Genomic DNA, 19,912 nt, shown 5'->3' on the forward strand with positions numbered 1-19,912 from the left:
ACATTGGAGCCCAGGGGTTCCATGCAAGAAGAGTCAGGCTACCCTGAAGCCACCTGACGGAGAAACCACGTTCGAGGCCACCCAGAGGCAGGGATGCCAAGGAGCCCCTGCTGTGCTACCCAGCTGTTTGACTCTTCCCAGTTCAGGCACGAGGTACATGAGTGAGGGAGCCTTCAGATAATTCTAGGCTAGCCGCTGCCGGACTGTAACTGCCTGAGGTGGAGACCTGAGCCAGAATCACCCAGCTGAGCCCAGTCATCCTCCAGACCATGGGTAGTAAGAGTAAAACGATGGTTGTTATAACCTGTTGCTTTCGAGTCAATTCCGACTCATAGCAACCCTATAGGACAGAGTAGAACTGCCCCATACGGTTTCCAAGGAGGGCCTGGTGGATTTGAACTGCCAACCTTTTGGTTAGCAACCGTAGCACTTAACCACTATACCACCAGGGTAGCCACCAAATATGAGGATGACTTACTGGGAAGCACTAGTGAGCTTCACTAGTGCAAACAGTTTGCAATCACCTACTAACCGAAAGGTTGGCAGTTTGAATCTACCCACTGGCTGCACAGAAGAAAAACCTGGCAATCTGCCTCTGTAAAGATTACAGCCAAGAAAACTCCATGGAGTAGCTCTATTCTGTAACATACAGAATCACCATGAATTGGAATTGATTCAATGGCAAGGGGTTTTTAGTGAGCTCCATAAGACTTGGAACCTTGTCAGCCTTGCTCACCACTCTTGTATCCCCAGTGCCTGGTCCAGAGTAGGCACTCAATCAATATTTGTTGAATGAATGAATAGACAAATGAACAGAGGAAAGGCTCACTACAGCCACCAGCAACTTGTCTTTCTGTATTCCCCCAGCCAAAACGCTCTCTCTCCTCTGTCCCTCAACTTTCCCCGCCTTGCTGACTCTCGATAGGATCTCAGCTCTCGGCTTGAAGATCACTTTCTCATGGCAGCTGTCTCTGAAGTCCTGGCTGGGTCAGCATCCTATCTGGCACTATCGAGTCACCCTGCATTTCTCCTTCATGATACTTCTCAGAACGGTTATTACATAATCAAATAACCACACTGAAATTCTCAGCTGGCTGGCTGTCTCCTGCAATTGACTGTAAGCCACACAACAGCAGGGACTGTGTCTTTCTGCTCACAAGCATGTCTCCAGTGCAAGACAAAGCCTGGCACAGAACTGGCTGACCACACGACAAAACGTTTCTGAAAACTGGCAATGCGCAGCCTGTCGATTATTAGAAGGTGCGCATTCTTAGAGAGTTCTCGCTAATACTGAGCAGGAATCAGCCTCCCATTGCTGGCCTATCCTTCCACCAGGCTTTCCAGACCCACCCACATCCTGGTCATCCCCACCACACAGACCCCAGGGAACCCAAGACGTTGCGTGTTTTCTCTGGGCTGACACAGTCGTCACCAGCTCTTCCGACTTGCACGTTCAATGCCATTTCCAGGACACCACATAGCCTCCTGAATGTTTCGGCCGATGTTAAATGCTCTGAAATCCTCACAACCCTCCCATCAAGAAGGGGTTCCAGGCACTTTTCACAGTGGAGCAAACGAAACAGCTCAAGCTTCCTAATATTTAACATGAAATATACAATGTCCGTATATAACAAGGGCTCATGGTAATATTTTAGGCACCTCTCTTGAATATCTAAGGGAGGAGTCCCTGAGCAAACATCTACGTCTGATTTTAATTTGATTCCTATTTACTGAAAGGCCCCCTGCCAACGCTCTTCAGAAGGTGCTGGCTTCCACTTCCTTTCTCTTCTATTATGTATCATTCCCAGGGTCACTGCAGATTATGGACATAAATAAGCAAAGATAATACCTTTATAAAGATAAAGGTGATCCGCAATAGTTCAACAGGACAACAACCCTAAACCACTGAGCATTTGAAGACAACGCATTAACTTGGGAAAACATCCTTGACCTTGTGTGAAAGGAAACAAGAATTCAGAGCTGTGCACAGCAAAACTCCAAATGTTGTTTTTTTTTTTTTTTTTTAATGATTTAGGTGAAAGTTTACATACCAAATCAGTTTCTCATTAAACAGTTATAAAAACGGCATGGAGGCAGCGTCTGACCTCCTCTAACTTCACAAGGGGGAAGGAGAACCAAGATCAACAGCACAAGGCTGACTCCCATGAGGTGGTGGCCAGATACGCCTCCTCTCTCCACCATCTTTACCAACTCTAACACCATCCCTCCCACAGCACTCTCTACTTCCCTGCTGGGTTTGATAATTCACTGCAGTGGCCACACCAAACTCACAGACCATACTCACAAATACGGGGTTTATTAGGGAAGTAACACATTACAATTCAGGCTCAAGAACACTCAAGGATATAGTTCTTCCATCGGGACAGCCTCTACCCAGCCGTGCTTGCAGGCACGCCTCTCCCTGGCCCTAGGCCTCTGCCCAAAGGCACTCAGCTTTCTCTCTCCATGGGCTGGGAAGCCCACTGTGCCTTCTCCTGCTGCTGGGTCTCTCCTGCCATCGCTTCTTACAGTCTTCAGGGTTACAGCCTGCTCGCTCTCTCCTGCTTCCAGTAGCTTCTCAGTGCAGGGATCCAGGGTCCAAAGGACGTGCTCCCTGCTCCTGGTTGTTCTTCCTTGGTGGTGGTAGGATCCTCCTCTCTGCTCTGGGATTTGTCTTTTAAGGCAAAACTGACCAATCCCCTCAGTGGGCCACAACTATCTTATGTGTACAGCCCAGCCCAATCACCTGGGTGGGAGTTACAAGACCATGGCAAGAAAGGCCATACTAAGTATTTCATCACACCACAACAGTTAATACACAAATTGATTTGTGACACTGGGTGCCAACACTTGATGTGTCAACACTCTCCTCTTCTCTAGCCCAGGTTCCCTGTTTCCATTCATACAGTTTTCCTGTCCCTTCTTGCCTTCTCGTTTTTGCTTTGGGGCTGGTGTGCCCATTAGTCTTGTAAGCACGTTCCTCACATGTGTTACTGGTGGCCCTACAGACCTGTCTAATCTTTGGCTGAAGGACGAACCTCAGGAGTGACTTCACTACTGAGTTAAAAGTGTATTCAGGGGCCATAATCTCGGGGTTTCTTCAGTCTCTGTCAAACCAGCAAGACTGGTTTTGCTGTTGTTGTTATTTTTGTGAATTTGAATTTTCTTCTACATTTTTCTCTCACTCTGTCCAGGACCCTCTATTATGATCCCTATCAGAGCAGTCGGTGGTGGTAACTGGTCATCATCTAGTCCTCTAGTTGTTCTGGGCTCGGTCTGGTGGAGGTTGTGGTAGTTGTGGTCCATTAGTCCTTCGTACTCATCTTTCCCTTGTGTCTTTGGTCTTCTTCACTCTCCTTTGCTCCAGCTGGGATGGGACCAGTAGAAGTATCTTAGACGGCTGCTCACAGGGTTTTAAGACCCCAGTTGCTACTCACCACAGTCGGATGTACAGTGTTTTCTTTACAGACTATGCTATGCCAATTGAGCTAGATGTCCCCCAAGACCATGTTCCCCATCCCTCTCCAAGTGCTTTAAGTATATGCTTGGGAAACCAGGATGGAGAGAAATGCAAATTTAAAAATGAGATGGCATTTCTTACTCCTCAGGTTACAAAAAATAAAAAGACTCTAGTGGGGGGGGTGAATTCTTTCATACACCGTTGTTGAGAGGAGTAACTGGGCCAGTGTTGAAGTAGCAAAAATGCATTTTCTTTAGCGTTTTAATATTAGAGAGAATATATTTTCTCATTTGTTTTAGTATAGCTGTATAAGTTGTGATTAATCTCTAGTCCTTGGAAAATGGTGCAGGCTCTGTTCAAAATATAGCCTGTTCCACTCTTAAACATAACAAACACCCTAATACCTTACAACATGTTTTCTCCTACTCAAAATAGGTGATTGAGAGCTTGACGTGACTAACACCGTACTGATGCTCTAAGTAATCTCTAAACATTTTTTAACTGCACCAATTGCACCGATCTCTTCCAAAGGGGTGTGGAGCTATCTCGGCTCCTGTGGCCTTGGTCTCTTTTCTTCTTTCTTTGTTCTCTTGAGAAATGGCCTTCAGCCTGCAAACCGACAGGAAGGCTTTCCTTCTTGCTCCCTATCTCAGCCACAGTGGACTTGGTAAAACAGCTCCAGTAGCAGAAAGATTCTTCTGAGAGTTTTTCAGCCTGTTATAAATATACTGATTAGAGTCCAGATGCCTGACATGTTTATCTTTAGTTTAATAAGGAGTTTTTGTAGTTGTTCTGTGATGTGTAAGACCATCTGTAGACTACTTGCTCAAAACATTAGGTGACCCTGATCTTTCCCATATAAAACCCTCCCATCAACCCTTTAGGGCAGACAGAATTTGGGAGAAATTTAACCCCCTCTGTCTCTTGAATACCAGTATTCAATAAAGCCTTCTTACTGCTTATCTTCTCCTGTCTCAGTACTGGCTTTGCGGCAGGTGGCTCGAACCCGCAATTTGAGGTAACAGTGTTTGTGAAGGGCACCTGGTCGTGGTGGTGGTGGTGATGTTAGTTGCCATCAGGTCAGTTCCAGCTCATAGTGACCCCACATGACAGAGCAGAACTGCCCATAGGGTTTTCTTGTTTGTAATTTTTATGGAATCAGATTGCCAGCTCTCCTCTGTTAAAACACCTTTTGCCCCAAGAATTCTTATTCTGGGCATGTGATCTAGAAAAATGCTCACTCATGTGTACACAGTAGCATTGGGAGTAATTATAAAAGTCTGCAAACAGCCAAATATCCATCCAACTGGACAAACTCTCCAACTGGAAAAATTATAGCTTGTCTATATACAACAAACCATGATTCAGCCTCGATAAAAAAAAAAAAGAAGTGGACTGGGGGGGGTGACATGCATAAGCCTCACCAAGGCATACTGCCAAGTTGAAAAGAAAAGAGAGACAGCAAGCAAGAGTGCAAGTATCAGCAAAAGATGTACAATATAACCTCGCTTGAGGAAAAAATCTATATGCATATCTTGACATACATGTGTAAATTTTCAGAACACATGTAAACTTATTGAAAAAGTTCTGAAGAGAGACAGCCCCTAAATTAACAGTGGTCATTTCTTAGGTAGAATGGAAAGGACCTTTCAATATTTACTTATATACTTCATTAACGTTTTGTTTTTACAACGTATCATGTACGAACAACAACAAAAAAGACTAGCAACGATATGGGAAAGGTTAACACAAAAACGCAAGCTACAATACAGTCTGATCTCCATTTTGAGAGAAGATATGTTATGAAGACTGAACTGTCTGGTTTGAGACAGGGTGGGGAGCAGGACTTTTCCTGGTAGCACAGTGGTTAAAAGCTCGGCTGCTAACTAAAAGGTCAGCATTTTGAATCCACCAGCTGCTCCTTGGAAACCCTATGGGACAGTTCTACTCTGTCCTGTAGGGTCGCTATGAGTTGCCATCAACTCGACGGCAGCAGGTTTGGTTATAAGTTTCTTTAGAATTTTGTACCTATTGCTATTTTTAATGGACAAAAATAGCAATTAAGAAAAAAGAAATAAAATACGTCCTAATGTTTGTTACGAGTAATTATGGCTGGGATTACAAGGGGTTTTTTTTGTTTGTTTTGTTTTTTTAATGAATTACAACTCTTGTTTAATGGCTTACAACTTAAGAGGTGGTGGAACTGGAAGACTTACTTTCTCATTTATATCTTTCCGCATTGTCCAAATTTTCTAAAACACACCTGTACGACTTTTAACATAAGAAAAGAGAAAGCTGTAAGATTTATTTAGGTGATTTTTAAACAGTGTATAGTTAAGCAATATTTTACAAGCACCACACCACATGACAAATTATAAAAAGAGTGGCTGACCAGTATTTTTTAACAGTATCCCTGTTCAAAACTCAATGCAACATGGAACCCGACATGTAAGACAGATAAAAATCAAAGCTGCATGGGTTCAGGGAGGGGCTGGGTATTCCACTTAGCAGTAGCCCCTGTCACACCTGCAGAATCCAGGGCTCCAGGACCACCATTAGAAAATGCTCTGTACAGACTACAGCTGCGGGGGCTCAGAAAGGGGAAGAACAGTTTGTGCAGGGATGCTCTGAGAGGGCTTCAAAGAAAAGGCAGGAATTGTGTTAAAACTTGAAGAGCAGGTCCTCTGCCATGAGACCAGAAGAAATGGATGGTACCCAGGTACCATTACTGAATGTTTTGATTAAAGATTCTATAGAAGAAACCTGATCAAAGAGGTGGGGAGGCATAGAACAGAATTTCAAATCTTCAGTGGAATCCAAACTTCCTGGAGCCATAGAAGCTGGATGGTTCCCGGAACTACTGCCCTGAGAATATCTTTAAATGTTAAACCTTAAACCAAAACTATCCCCTGAAGTCTCCTTTGAACCAAAAAAAAGTTTAATTAGTAAAGTACCCCTGCTTTGAGTATTGAGCTCTTTTAAAGAATTATCTATGTAAGATCAAACTGACAACTTGAAAGGTTGGATGGGAAGCTTAGGGGGCAGTGAGTTTAAGATAATGGTGATGGAATTATGTGGAAAAGGACAGCAAGAATCGTAGCACAACTTCAAGAATGTAACCCATGGCACTGAATCGTACACGTATAAATGGTTGAAATGGTCTCTTTCGCTGTATATATTTTCACCAAAACAAACAACCTGGAGGGCCTGGTTCAGACAGGCATTTCAAGGGCGATGAATGACGTGGGCAGAGGCCCTGAGGCTGGGGCGTAGCCCACCTCCCTGCACACAGCTGAGGCTCAGAGATGGTGACTGATGGCAAGTCTCATGCAGTGACTCATCAGTGAACAGGGTGGAGGGTGGCTGAGGCCAGGCTAGTTACCTGTAGGAGTAGGGAGCCACTGAAGGTTTTTGAGCAGAGGCATGGCCAAACGAAGGCAGTATTACAGACATGTCATTGCAAGCTGCTGATGGAGCCACTCCTGCGTATTCATCCCACTCCAGAGTCAGAGCAAAGCACTGTCAGCAAGGACACACCTTCCAACATTCGGGGCCCTGACATTTGGGGACTCCTGGTTCATCATTGGAGCCCTGGTGACACAGTGGTTAAGTGTTTGGCTGCTAACCAAAAGGCCAGCAGTTCAAATCCACCAGCTGCTCCTTGGAAACTCTATGGGGCAGTTCTATTCTGTCCTATAGGGTCACTATGAATCGGCATCGACTGGACAGCAGTGGGCTTGGTTTTGGTTTTTGGTTCATCCTCATACAATTGGTAGTTTTTACCAATGTGTTTGGTCAGGCCAGGTAGGCTACAGGCTCTCCTGCAGTGCTATCCTAGAAATAACATTCTAGGGGCAGCAGGTCTGGGGCTTACAAGTTACAGCTCATGGTACCTCCCTGGGACCAAGGTCAGGCCTTTCACCCCACCACTCATCAGCTGTGCGATCTCAGGCAAGTTATTTACTCTCTCTGACTGCAAACGGTGATTGGTTTATTCATTCAACATATGTTTACTGAGCACCTACTATGTGTCAAGTACTGTTCCAGGAGCTGGAGATTAGAAGTGAACAAATTAGTCAAAAATCCCTGCTCTTGTGGAGCTTACATTCTGGTGGGATGTAGCATTACCTACCTCAAGGGATATGGAAGGGATTAGGTGAGATATTTTGTGGAAAGCATTTAGCATAATATATGAATAAACTATAGCTTCACTTTTATCTCCTCTTCTTCCTCATTGTATTATTACATGCATTCCTGTGATGGTTAAGGTTGTGTGTTAACTTGGTTGGGCCATGATTCTCAGTGGTTTGGCAGTTAATGTAATGATGTAGTTTGGCCGTTATGTAATGATGTAATTCCACAGTTGTGTAATGATGTAGTTATCCTCCATTTTGTGATACGATACAATCACCTCCATGAGCTGATCTGATATGCTCAGCCAATCAGTTGTAAGAGGTGTTTCCTTGGGGGTGTGGCCTGCATCCAATATATTTGGACGTTCTGGCAAAGCTCACTGGCTTTTGCTTGCTGTGGATCCTGCATGCAGCTCATTATCATCTGATCTCCAGTTCTTGGGACTTGAGCCAGCAGCCTGCCATCTTGCCTATTCATCTTGGATTTGTCAGCCTCTGCAGTCTGTAAGCCAGCAGCCTACCCTCTGACCCGCTGATCTTGGGTTTGTCAGCCCCAGCAGCTACATGAGTCAGGAGAAGCCTCCAGTCTGATGCCTGACCCACAGACTTGGGACTTGCCAGTCTCTACAACTGCATGAGCCATTTCTCTGAGATAAATCTTCTCTCTCACTCTCTCTCTCTCTCTCTCTCTATTCCACTGATTTTGCTACTCTAGAACCCAGCCTAAGACAATTCCCTGTAGCACTTAGCACAAAGAAGGTACTTGATATGCACTAGCCCACTGGTCAGAGTTTCACAGCCCTAAATTCAGACTCCCTGGCCTAGAAGCAAAGTGCCTTTTGGTCCTTGGCTTAGACTAGCATGAAGGCGCCTCTCTCCTGCAGCCTCCTCCCCAGCACTGTCAAGTCCACCTTCTGTAATAAACAGGGCTGGGGAGGGAGAATGAAGGAACACACTGGGGCTATTCATCACAATGAAGGCAACTGACAGCTCGGCTAAACCCTCAACTCAGCCCTCATTTCCTCAGGGGAAGAGCTAAGCTCAGGATGCAAAAAGCCAGTGGTTTCTCGGGCAGTGGTTTCTCAAAAAGCCAGTGGTTTCTCAGGCAGTGCTGACTACTGTCCTCTCCCAGGTCTCCTGCCCTGTGCTGGTCCCGGGCCCCTGGTTTGAGATACCCTGGCAGCACCTAAAGGGCCCTCTGGAGATGACCTGGTCCTTCCATCGAGCCCTCACATGGTGCATTTCAGTATTACATGTTTTTTCAGTGTGGCCATGGGGGCTTGTGTGCCCTAGGGAACCGGGGCGAGGGGTGTGGGTGGATAACAGGCACAAGCAGGACATATTCCGAGCTGAGTAGCCAGAAGTATTGATATGAGTCTGAGGGAAAAAAAATTGTAAGTCAACTTTAGAACCTCAGCCTCGGGGCTTCAGGAAAGTGCTCCATCAAAAATCTCGCTGGCACGTATCTTGATCTGTAATGACAGTTTCAGCTTTCCTCACCAACTCCATGCTGGCATGATGGTGCCAGCCTCTATTTTTATAAGCTGAGTAATACCCGGGAAAAGGACCAGACGAGAATCAGAGACAGAGGGACGGGGCACAAGAGGTGACGATGGCACAAGGTGATGGGGCCCATATCCCACTCAGCCGAGTCTGGGACAGCAGCCAAGCCCTCCTCAGATCCGGCCCTACCTCCTCTGCAGCCTGGTCTCCTGAGTCCGTGGGGGCAGAGGCCTTATCTGCCTTGCTCACCGCTGCAACCCCAGGCCTGTCAGAGTGCCTGGCACATGGCAGTGTAAGGGGAGTGAATGACCACACTGCCTTACCCCAACTCCAGCACACTGGACTACTTGTTCCCCAGAACTGATGTCGCATCTCAGAACTCAGTGACTGTGCCCATTTCACTATCTGCCTGATGTCCTTCTTGACCTGGTTAACTCCCATTCATCCTTAAACTCAGTTCAAATGTCATCTCCCTCTGGAAGTCTCCCCTGGCCCCAAGGCTGAGTGAGGTCCCCCAATACTGGGCAGCACAGGTCCCATGGCCTACCCTTCCTACAACACTCATCAACATCCCAAGTTGATGTCAGCCTCCCCTCCTGCCTCCCCCATGACTAGGTGAAGAAAGAGCCAAGTAAACAGAAGGTGCTCAGCAGGTATGTGGTGGAAGGAAGGAAGGGACAGCACCAGGAAGGATGCTGTGGATGGAGAAGCACCTGTCCCAGGAAGTTACAACAAATGGAACCAGAATAAAGCCCTAAAAACCAATAAATCAATGGATTACTCATCAATGTTTGCTGAGAAAAAGGTTAGCAGGAAGTAGTGGGAAAACATTTCTCACTGGGTTCAAATGGGAAGCAGAGGTCACCCTTTGCTGTGTCCTCTCCTCCTCTCCAGATGTGGCCTGGGGTGGGGGCTGCAATGGAAGAGAAACTCGGAAGGCTGGGTCAGTGGGGGCACTTAAAAAGCTCAGGGACAAGCTCTCACAGGCTGCCCTGGCCTTGGGGGGCTGAAGGCTGTTTCCTCTGGGGCGGCCTCTAACTGCTGAGGTGAATCAACTGGAACCCATTTCTATAAGCTGCTAAGAATGTGCTCTGGGCCAAGAAGGAGGGTTGAGTTATCTGGTCCAGGTCCCAAAGGTGGAAAGAGGGGCAGAGAGAGGAAAGGTGATCTCCTGGGAACGGAGGCTACTTTTTGCTAGAGCCTTCTTAGCACTGTGTTTCCTTCAAAGGCAGACAGTTGCACCTCAATATTCGTTTTTTTTTCTGGCTAGAGAACCCCAGTTTTGGGGAGGTCAGTGTGGCAGAGACTGTTAGCAAATTATGAAGCCCATCTCCTCTTCCTCCTAATCACATGGCTGGATCCCATTTCCCAGCCTCCCTTGCAGGAGGTGTGGCCATGTGACTGGGCCCTGGCCAATGGAATGTCAGTGGAAGTGATTCACCATCACCAAACCTGGCCCAGAAAACCCTTCCACACACCCTGCTCCTTCCTCTTCCCCTGCTTGATGCAAAGGGACATGGTTACTTTAGGAGCCTGGGTCCCTGAATCACCTCTTGGAAGAGGATGTCCCCACCCCTTACCAATCAAGAACAGCCATTTGAGACTTTGTGTGAGCAAAAATTAAATTAAAAGAATCAAATGTCTATCATATTTGAGCCATTAAACATATTTGATTGGTTTGTTTCAGTAGTGAGCCTATCCTAACTATTACAGGCCACATACCCTGTTGGGAAAAACATCTGCTTTCCTGATAAAGGTACCAGTGTGGCTGGTACCTCTTCTTTCCCACAGCAGCCATTTTGCTGTCATAAAGGCCAAGAGACTAACGGAAGTGTCGACTCAACGCCAGCAACCACCTACCTGCAGACATCTTGCCATGTGAGAAAAATTAACTCCTATTTGCTAGTATTACTGAGGTAGGGCTTTCCATTTCTTGCAGCCAAACACAATCATAACTGGTACGCTTTATTTATTGACCCAACCTTTACTGAGGCCTATTTTGTGCCAGTCTTTGTGCTAAGGCTGAAGATTCAGCAGTGAGCTGGGCCTAGCCTCTGCCCTCCAGTCACGCTGGGAGACAGGCCCATGAGCTGACTGTTGGAAGGCAGTGTGATGGATGCTGTGATGATGCATGACCTCCCAGGGTGGGGTGAGCATTGGGCATTGGGCAAGTACCGAGGCAAGGTGTTCCCAACTCCTTTTCTGGTACTCAGCACCCAGAGTCAACACTTGTCAAGCTAAAAAGCAAGTAAGAAGACTCACAACATGAATGAATCTGGAGGGCATTATGCTGAGTGAAATAAGTCAATCACAAAAGGACAAATATTGTATGAAGCCACTAGTATAAAAACTCATGAAAAGATTTACACACAAAAACGAACAATCTTTGATGGTTACGGGGGAGGGGAGGAAGAAGAGGGAAACACACTAAATAGACAAGAGGTAAGTGGTAACTTTGGTGAAGGGCAAGACAGTACCCCGTACTGGGGAAGCCAGCACAACTTACCCAAGGCAAGGTCATGGAAGTGTCATAGACACATCCAAACTCCCTGAGAGACCAAATATATGGGCTGAGAGCTGGGGAACCTGATCTTAGGGAACATCTAGCTCAATCGGCATAATGTAGTTTATAAAGGAAGAAAAAAAAAGCAAGCAAGAAAAATGTACCATCTTCAGCCAAGCCAACTGCAATTACTTACTGTAAGTGGAGTCATTAAACACCACCAATTAATGCAGCTGCTTCAAGATAATCAGCAGTCATTAGACCAAGAGGCACAAGAGGGGAAAATGAAAACTCATCTACTGCTAACTCAGAAATGCTGGAAATTATGGGAACGGGGGTAACATACACATGCTCAGATCTCCCTGCCGTCTGATGTGAGCCATCGCTGAAAATCTCTTTGATTTCTCAAAAAAGAAAAAAATTTTCTTTTATTTCTCAAAGACACAGTAATTTTTCACCTTGAAGACAGAGTCAAAAAACCAACTAAGCCATGACCTTCAACTGTAAATGTTCAAGCTTTGATTTTTCAGGTCTGGGTTTTTTCTGGTGTTTCCATTAGGTGCCGTGGTGGAGACAGACAAAGTGGCGACAAGAGAGAACCCCGGCTGGGAAATCAAGAGGCAACCAAGACCAAGAAGGAGGAGCATCTGCAAAGCCCTTTGTAAAAGAGAGAAAACATTTCCCCCTTTCAAATCCATTTTCCCTACATACAAATAAATGGTTCTAAAAATGAAAGGGATAATTTGCCATTTCTTTATGTTCCAAGCGTTGGACAAGTGTTTAAAAAGAGAGAGAGAGAGACAAAACCTTGTTCACTTTAAATCCTAGCAGTTTAAAAACGAATGCGGATGAGCTTTATTAAGAAAACAGATGATCTAGTTTCCAGTTCGACTGCTCACTTATTGGTCCTGAGGCAGCAATTACAGGTTTCTCCAGTCCACGGGAGTCCCTGGGTGGCGCAAATGGTTAAGCGTGTGGCTACTAACTGAAAGGTTGCTGGTTTGGATCCACCCAGCAGTGCCTTGGAATAAAGTCCTGGTGATCTGCTTCTGAAAGGTCACCAAAACCAAAAACCAAACCCAGTGCTGTCGAGTCGATTCCAACTCATAGTGACCCTATAGGACAGAGTAGAACTGCCCCGTAGAGTTTCCAAAGAAACGCCTGGCAGATTTGAACTGCTGACCCTTTGGTTAGCAGCTGTAGCACTAAACCACTACACCACAGGGGTTTCCCTGAAAGGTCACAGCCACTGAAAACCCTATGAAAAACCGTCCTACTCTGACACTTATCGGGTCATTGTGAGTCAGAATTGACTCGTCAGAAACTGGGTTTTTTTCCTCCAGCCCACTGCTGAGGCCCCCTGGCAGGGCTGTGAGAGCAGGTGCTAGCCAGGCCAGCCTCTGCGCTGCGGCCTCTCTGTAGGACACACAGAGCACATTAGGACCAGGTCTGAGAAGGAAGGACTTCCCTTTCCAGGACCAGTTATTAAACCCAACGCTAGCAGCACAATTTCCTAGAGGTCTTCAGGTCAAGAAGGTCCTGGCTACGGCAGTCACAGAAAGCACAGTGGTCTAGCTCCTACCTCTGCGTAGCCCCCTACAAGCCCTCAGGAGCAGCTGTGCCTTTCTCACCCAGAGAAATGGTCTCTGAGGGATACAACAGCTTCTGGGCTGCTGCAAAGTGGCCTGGGCAGTACTGTGTCAGCTGGAACCAAAGAATGCTGCTGCAAACCAGGTGAGTAAATATTGAATCTATGGTCTCTTGTCATGCTTCCCGCTAACAACCTGTGGCCAAGAGTGACAGTTAAAACATTAACAACCAGCATGGCCAGACACAGGCCAATCAAAATGAGTGCCTGGCTTGAACAGGTGGAAGGGCCATGTCACACCAACGTGCAGTGGCTGAACATCTTCCGCATTCCCACCCCCAACCCCCACCCCGTGGTGGCTTTCCAGGCCATGCCCCAGCCTCTCAGAGCCATAATAGGTAGACAAAAGGCTGCCTGGGAAATAAGTCTGCACTGCCATTCATGTCCTTCACTGTGACCTTAAATATAATGTAAATTCCATGGGGACAGAGACCATGTGTGTTTTATCCAGTACCCTACACCCATTATCTTGGGGCACTTTAGGTAAACATACTGAAAGTGTGTTTTTAAGGAATGAAGGAATAGTAATAACAGTTAATATCTCTTAAGCCCATACCATGTGCTAGGAACTGTTCTGAGCCTGAGTCACGCATTATCTCATTTCAAACCTACAACAATCCTAGGTTGTTAGTATTATTATCAACCAGTTGCCTCGAGTCAGTACCGATTCCTAGTGACCCCACGTGGGTCAGAGTAGAACTGTGCTCCATAAGGTTTTCAATGCCTGATTTTTCAGAAGTAGATCACGAGGCCTTTCTTCTGAGGTGCCTGGGTGGACTTGAACCTCTAATCTTTCCATTAGCAGCCAAACATGATAACCATTTGTACCACCCAGAGACTCATATGTATCTTACAAATGAGGAAACTGAGGCACAGAGAGGTTAAGTAGCTTGCCCAAGGGTACAAGACAGTAAAGGCAGATCTAGTATTCAAAGCCAGCCTGGCTTCAAATTCTGCATTCTTGATCACTGCCCTGTGCTGAATACACACTCACACTCAGGTCCTCTAGTTATAGAAAGTCATCAACAGAGACCTCAGAGTCCACAAACCCTACGGAAGCCTTCCAGGAAGCCTGTTGTGCTGCTAAGCTGCAATGTTTCTGTTGTTCGTTTAAGCATTTTAAAGAAAATCCATGCCTACTTCCCCCCTAAGCAGGAGATCACCAGCAATTTTCAAATAACTATGTAACCATGTTTGGTTATCAAGCAACTTCAGCGGGAAAACCTAGGTTTACATAGTATTTCTCTGCTGGAGAAACTTGAATTCTAGGCTTTGTCAGTGGCCACGTGGACTGTGGGAAGGCTCTGTCTGAGGTGTTGTTTCCCCATCTCTCACTGGATCCCGGACTTGCTGGAAGGATTGAATCAGATCATGGACATAATTGCCTATTTATATGGTAAAGTAGTATATAAACATAAGGTATGATCATAGTAAGTAACAAAGCCAAACCTGTTGCTGTCAGTTCTGATTCCTGGTGACCCCGTATGTTACAGAGTAGAATTGAGCTCCATTCGGTTTTCCTGGTTGTAAGCTTTGAGTGCTTAACTGTTCGTGCCACCCAGGAACCTTTATAATAATTACTATATTCCAATAAAATAACTTGGATCAAAATTTCTATGCTTACCCATCTCTACTTGTCAAAATTTATATACTTGTCTCTACTTGTATGGAATTTCATATTTATACCTCTCCATGTTTTAGTGATGGCGTTTAAAGCTTAATAATTTATTTCCGTAAGATTGCGGAGTCTCCCCCCCATTATCATTTCTGTTCTTCCAAACATCTCTGCTATAATTTTAATAACTTTTCTCTACTTATACTCCAACCACCTCTCTCATTTTAGAAGCATAAAGAGTAAGTGAGCCAGGAAATTTTTTTTATTCTCACTTCAGACTCCTATATTAGCAGGTTACAAAATTAGCAAACACGAGCTTCATTTTACTTTATAATTAAAAAGTTCAAAAACAATATTGCTGTATCTCTGAAGGTTGGTGTTACATGCAAGACGGAGGGAGGCCTGGGAAAGCGAGCTGTGGTTGAAGGTTGGAAGGATGCGAGCTCCTTTCATATAACTGAGGGGCAGGACAAATAGTATCCAAACTATTTGTAAATTTGGGTGAATGATGACTCTAACCACAAACAGGGGCGGAGAAGAGGGGAGGGTGTGGGAGTGTCGAAACCAGGGGCAATAATTTTCATCATCGTCGGTTTTTTCAAAGCTCTGATTTCTACACTATTGATTATAGCTCTCCTTTTTTTTTTAAGGACATCTGTGATGAGCCCTGGTGGTGAAGTGGTTAAGTCCTCAGCTGCAAACTGAAAGGTCAGTGGTTGGAACTCACCAGCTATTCCATCAAAGAAAGATGTGGCAATCTGTTTCTGTAAAGATTTACAGCCTTGGAAACCCTATGGGGGTACTTCTACTCTGTCTTACAGGGTTACTGTGTGTTGGAATTTGACTTGATGGGAATGAGTTTGTTTGTTTGTTTTTGGTAAGGAAGTCTGTCACACACAGGGGCACACAGGGTGGGCAGGCAGATGACAGAAGGATGCCTTCTGAAAATGTGTACGTTGGGGAATTGACTGCGCAAATAGAAACAGAATTTTCCAGGGCCTACAGTCGCTACTGCTGGATGTTTGGGCTCTCGGAACTCTCCTCCACCCCAAGGTATTGAGCAGAGGGGGCTCCACTGATGTGTGTGGTACAGGTGGTTGGGGGTGGGGAGGGAGGAAGGGAGGGATTAAAGGATGTCACAGACAATAGGTGATGGTGCAGGCTGCTGACCACAAGAACCACTCAACAAGCCTCCTACAAGTTCTTTTATGGAGACCCTTTTAATCATTACCTCGCTTCATGCTCCTGGAACACCCCCTGTCTTCATTACAGACAGGTCTGTTCCTTTCCAAAAGCCAGCAGCTCCCCAACTAAAGGCCAAGAGGGGCCAGTGCAGCCTGTAGGCTCTGGGGCAGGAGGGTGGCAGCTGGGGTCTGCAGCTGGGCCCTCTCGCCTTTTGGACTTAAAGCAGACCCTGAGGTTCATCTGCGCTCACAGGTGCCTCCTCATGGTTGCCTCCTGGTGTCTCCATGTTTAGGGGCTTCAGCAGGCTCTACATCCATCTACCTGCTAGGCTGACCAGCAGGTTCTAGAAGAGTCCCCGGGAGGTTCTTCTGCCAGAAGGCAGCTTTCCCTGTCTTTTACCACATAATGCAGGTGCACCATCCTCCCAGCTGCTCCTGCCTTTAACATTTCCCTAGATTCTCCCCTCAGTACCTCAGATGTGAGGTGGCTCCCCCAGGCCAACCTTCTTAAGCCACCATTGCCCAAGTGGCTCGACCCTCATTCAGAAACTTAAAATGGCCCGGTGCCCCTCCATCTTGCTAAGCCCAACCCTCAGCTGGCTTTCACGGTCTTCTAGAATCCAGAACCACAGGCTCAGCAAACCCCATTTCAGATTACTGCAGGCCATGTTTCCTACCTTTGTGGCTCTGCTCCTAAGACTAACCCTGATGGCAGAATGTGGGTCATCTCCTTATCCACCAAATAAAACCCATGCCCCAGGGTGGGTCCGGGGCTGGGATCTACCCCTGTGAATTTCCAGGGCCTTGAATAGCCTCTGTCCTTTCCCTTTTCCCCCTCCAGAGAGTAGTATTTCTCTTTCTCTCTCCCCCTCCCCTTCTCTCTCACTCACAAACTACAGGCATTAATTAAACCTCTTCTAGAAAACATATTTTCACCAGCTGCAGGAATTCTGGGTAAGAGCCAGCCCTGAAGACAGAGACAGTCTGGGTAAGAGAGATAAGCCTGTGACGGCCGGGGCAGTGCAGGTTCCCATACCCAACCCACATGCTGAATTCCAGCCCTTTCCAGATTCCTGAGAAAAGAGGGTCTGGGTTGCTCCCCCCACCCCCCAGGATCCCTCCGGCTGTACTCTCCAGAGCTGGCCTCTGACAGAAAGCCGTCCCAAAATACCAGTCTCCCTTCCCCCAACAGAGCTGCAAACCACGCCTCAGAGGACAAGAGAAGAGGCACTCCCAGCCCTCCATGGGAGGCAGCTCTTTTTCAGGGGAGGGGGACAGTACCCAGGGGAGTGAGGATGGTACAACCTGAAGCAGGCTAAGGGGGCTCTGTGTGTGGCACCCCATCTCCCTGACAGCTTCCTCTTATTACTGGGCAAGGGTAGGGATGCAGGGTGGGGGCTGGGGTCACAACTGAGGGTCCTACTGGTTAAGCTGTAGTGGACTCATGCCTCAGCAGACAGCTTAGCTCCCCAGGGTGCCCATCATGACCCGCACGCCTATTCTGGGATGAAGACAACTGATTTCCTTCATGGACATTCTGGAGTCCCCAGCGAGGTACCTGTAAGCTGTGCCCTCTGCCCCAAACACACTTATACACAAACAAGTTTGTTGCTAGTGAAATTATCCATATCTTTTTTTTTTTTTAAACTTGAATTTAAAGATAACACTTTGAAAACAGTGCAGTGCAATGGAATAATGGGGGTTGTGAACACAGACACACTGGCTTGGAGAGGGGGATCCATTTCTTTCCTCAACACACACTGAGCGCCTACCCTGTAAGGGTACCAGGCTGGGTGCTGGAGCTACAGAGGTCAAAGAGCAGTGTGAGTGCTGAGCAGTGTGGTGAGGGCCAAGGAAATACCCAGGGGAATCTGTGGGCACTCAGGAGAACCCGACTGAGTCCCAGTGTGACCTTGGGCTAATTACTTACAAATTCACTACTCAATGGCAAGGAATACTGAGCTAATTAATTATTCTTCAAGCCAATCAATAGAAAAAGAGTTATAGAAGCTGGAGTTTCACAAACGTTCAGTGTGGTGCTGGAAGGCCAGGCATCCAATGGCCTGCCCTATCCCTGGTGCCCAGGCCCCACCTCCCAAGGCATCAGTGAGAGTGGGCTGATCAGGTGCCAATCTCTGAAAGAGAAATACCCCCTCCCCCCCCCCCACGTCCTTTCTTTTTCCAAGAGAAATAGGCAATTAATTTAATCCAAGACTTCATGAAATCCAAGAGAAGGGATGGGGTGGGTGCTCTCACTGGCTTTCGGTCTGTCCCTGTACATCTCCTTCTCTCCCTTTTCAAACCATCTGCTTTAAACCCTCTTCCCACAGATGTCCCGACTGGACAGTAGCACCTCTGAGGAGAAGCAGTTGTTGGCAAACCCTGTACAGAGACACATCACGTTTGTAAGGATGGGTTTGAACACTGTCTGCCCCACACTCAGGTTCAGGAGAGGGTCCTTCTGCAAAGAGCAATAAACGTCCCCAAGTTGTGCAGCCGCTCCCCAAGTCCCCTTGGCCACCCTCGAGTTGTGGCATCGCCCCACACTTCCCCATTCGCACCCCGATCTGATTCCACATCTCTCCTGGTTTTACTTGTTGAATGCCTACAAAGCATTCTTGCTTTCCCACGAAGACATGGGTCATCAGGCGGTGAGAGCCTCGCTCGCCACGCAGCCCTTTCGCTACCGCTGAACGCACAGACCAAGCGGCAAAATATGGCTCCACGTCCTCCCGCACAGCTAATCCTTTTCTCACGCACAGGTAAAACTTGAAAGACCGCTGCAGCTGCGAAGAACGCAACCTGCGCTAAGCAAATCCAAATGGTGCGTGACAAAGCCAGTTTCTTAAAAAGATCGCGACATAGGCAAGTTCCACGGGCGAAAGCAGCCCGTTGGGGTCTAAACCACGCAATCCTAACCTGAACACCCGAGGATGTTAAGCCCGCGCTCGGAGCGGCCCCAACGCCGGGCCCCGGGACTCCGGGGGCCGCTGGGCAGCAGGTAGCTGTCCAGAGGGGCCAAGCCCACACTCGGGAAAGGCCGCCGAGAAGTTGCGGCCGCCTTCTTACCTGGAGACGCGGGCTCGGGCTGGCCCGGGCAGGGACACCCCGGGAGCCGGAGTTCGGGCTGGAATCGGCCGGCAGGGTGCCGGGCCGAGCGGGAGCGGCTGGAGCGGCGGGGCCGGGCGAGGAGGCAGGCGCGGCGGGAGGAGGCCGGGAGGCTGCGGGGCTCCGGGAGGCGCCGCCGGGAGGGGACGCGGGGGCTTGGGGAGGCGGTGGTGGGCTCGCTCCAGGGCCACGGGGCGGGGACTGGGACCGGGGCGCGCGGGGGCGGCTCGGGGAGGCGGCGTGATGGGTGAGGGGCTTAGCCCGGGGTTCAGACCCGACGCCCGCCTCGGTCCCCCCACTCCTCTCCCACCGGGGACACGGCCCCGCGCTCCAGCCTCGGCGAGCCCGCAGGACACCCTCCGTCTCCCGAGCCTCCGCGCCGCTCAGCCCCAACGGCGGCCGCCTCGGCCCCGGCCCGCGCCGCACTCACCGCCCATGGCCCCGGCCCGGCTGCTGCGCGCCCCGCTCGGCGCCCGCCGCCTGCTCCGCCTGGCGCCGAGGGGAGGGAGGCGAGGGCGGCGCGCACCGGCCGCGGGGCAGCGCGGGCGTCCGCAGCGCCCCCTACCGGCTCCGCCGCGCCCCGGCTCCGCCCGCCCCTCACCGGGCGTCCCGAGCTCCGCCCCGGAGGCCGCCAGGCGGTGCGGCCCACAGGGGCCACGCGAGCAGAGGGGCCGCGCACGGGGCGCGAATCGGGGAGGCCAAGCACATGCCCCCCGAGACAGGTCAGTCCGCAGGGCTCCCGGCGTGCGACAGCCACG

General features: G+C 48.4%; 1 protein-coding gene across 1 annotated transcript in view; it reads right to left on the minus strand.

Annotated features, from left to right (window-relative positions):
* PXYLP1 (2-phosphoxylose phosphatase 1) overlaps positions 1-19,636 on the minus strand; it is a 79,771-nt gene extending 60,135 nt beyond the window's left edge. The window contains exon 1 of the mRNA XM_049867378.1: positions 19,116-19,636. The gene's annotated coding sequence lies outside the window, so the exon portion shown is untranslated. The remainder of the gene's footprint in view (positions 1-19,115) is intronic.
* Between the last annotated feature and the right edge of the window lie 276 nt (positions 19,637-19,912).

The sequence above is a fragment of the Elephas maximus genome, chromosome 23, assembly GCF_024166365.1.
Source record: "Elephas maximus indicus isolate mEleMax1 chromosome 23, mEleMax1 primary haplotype, whole genome shotgun sequence".
NCBI classification, from domain to species: Eukaryota; Metazoa; Chordata; class Mammalia; order Proboscidea; family Elephantidae; genus Elephas; species Elephas maximus.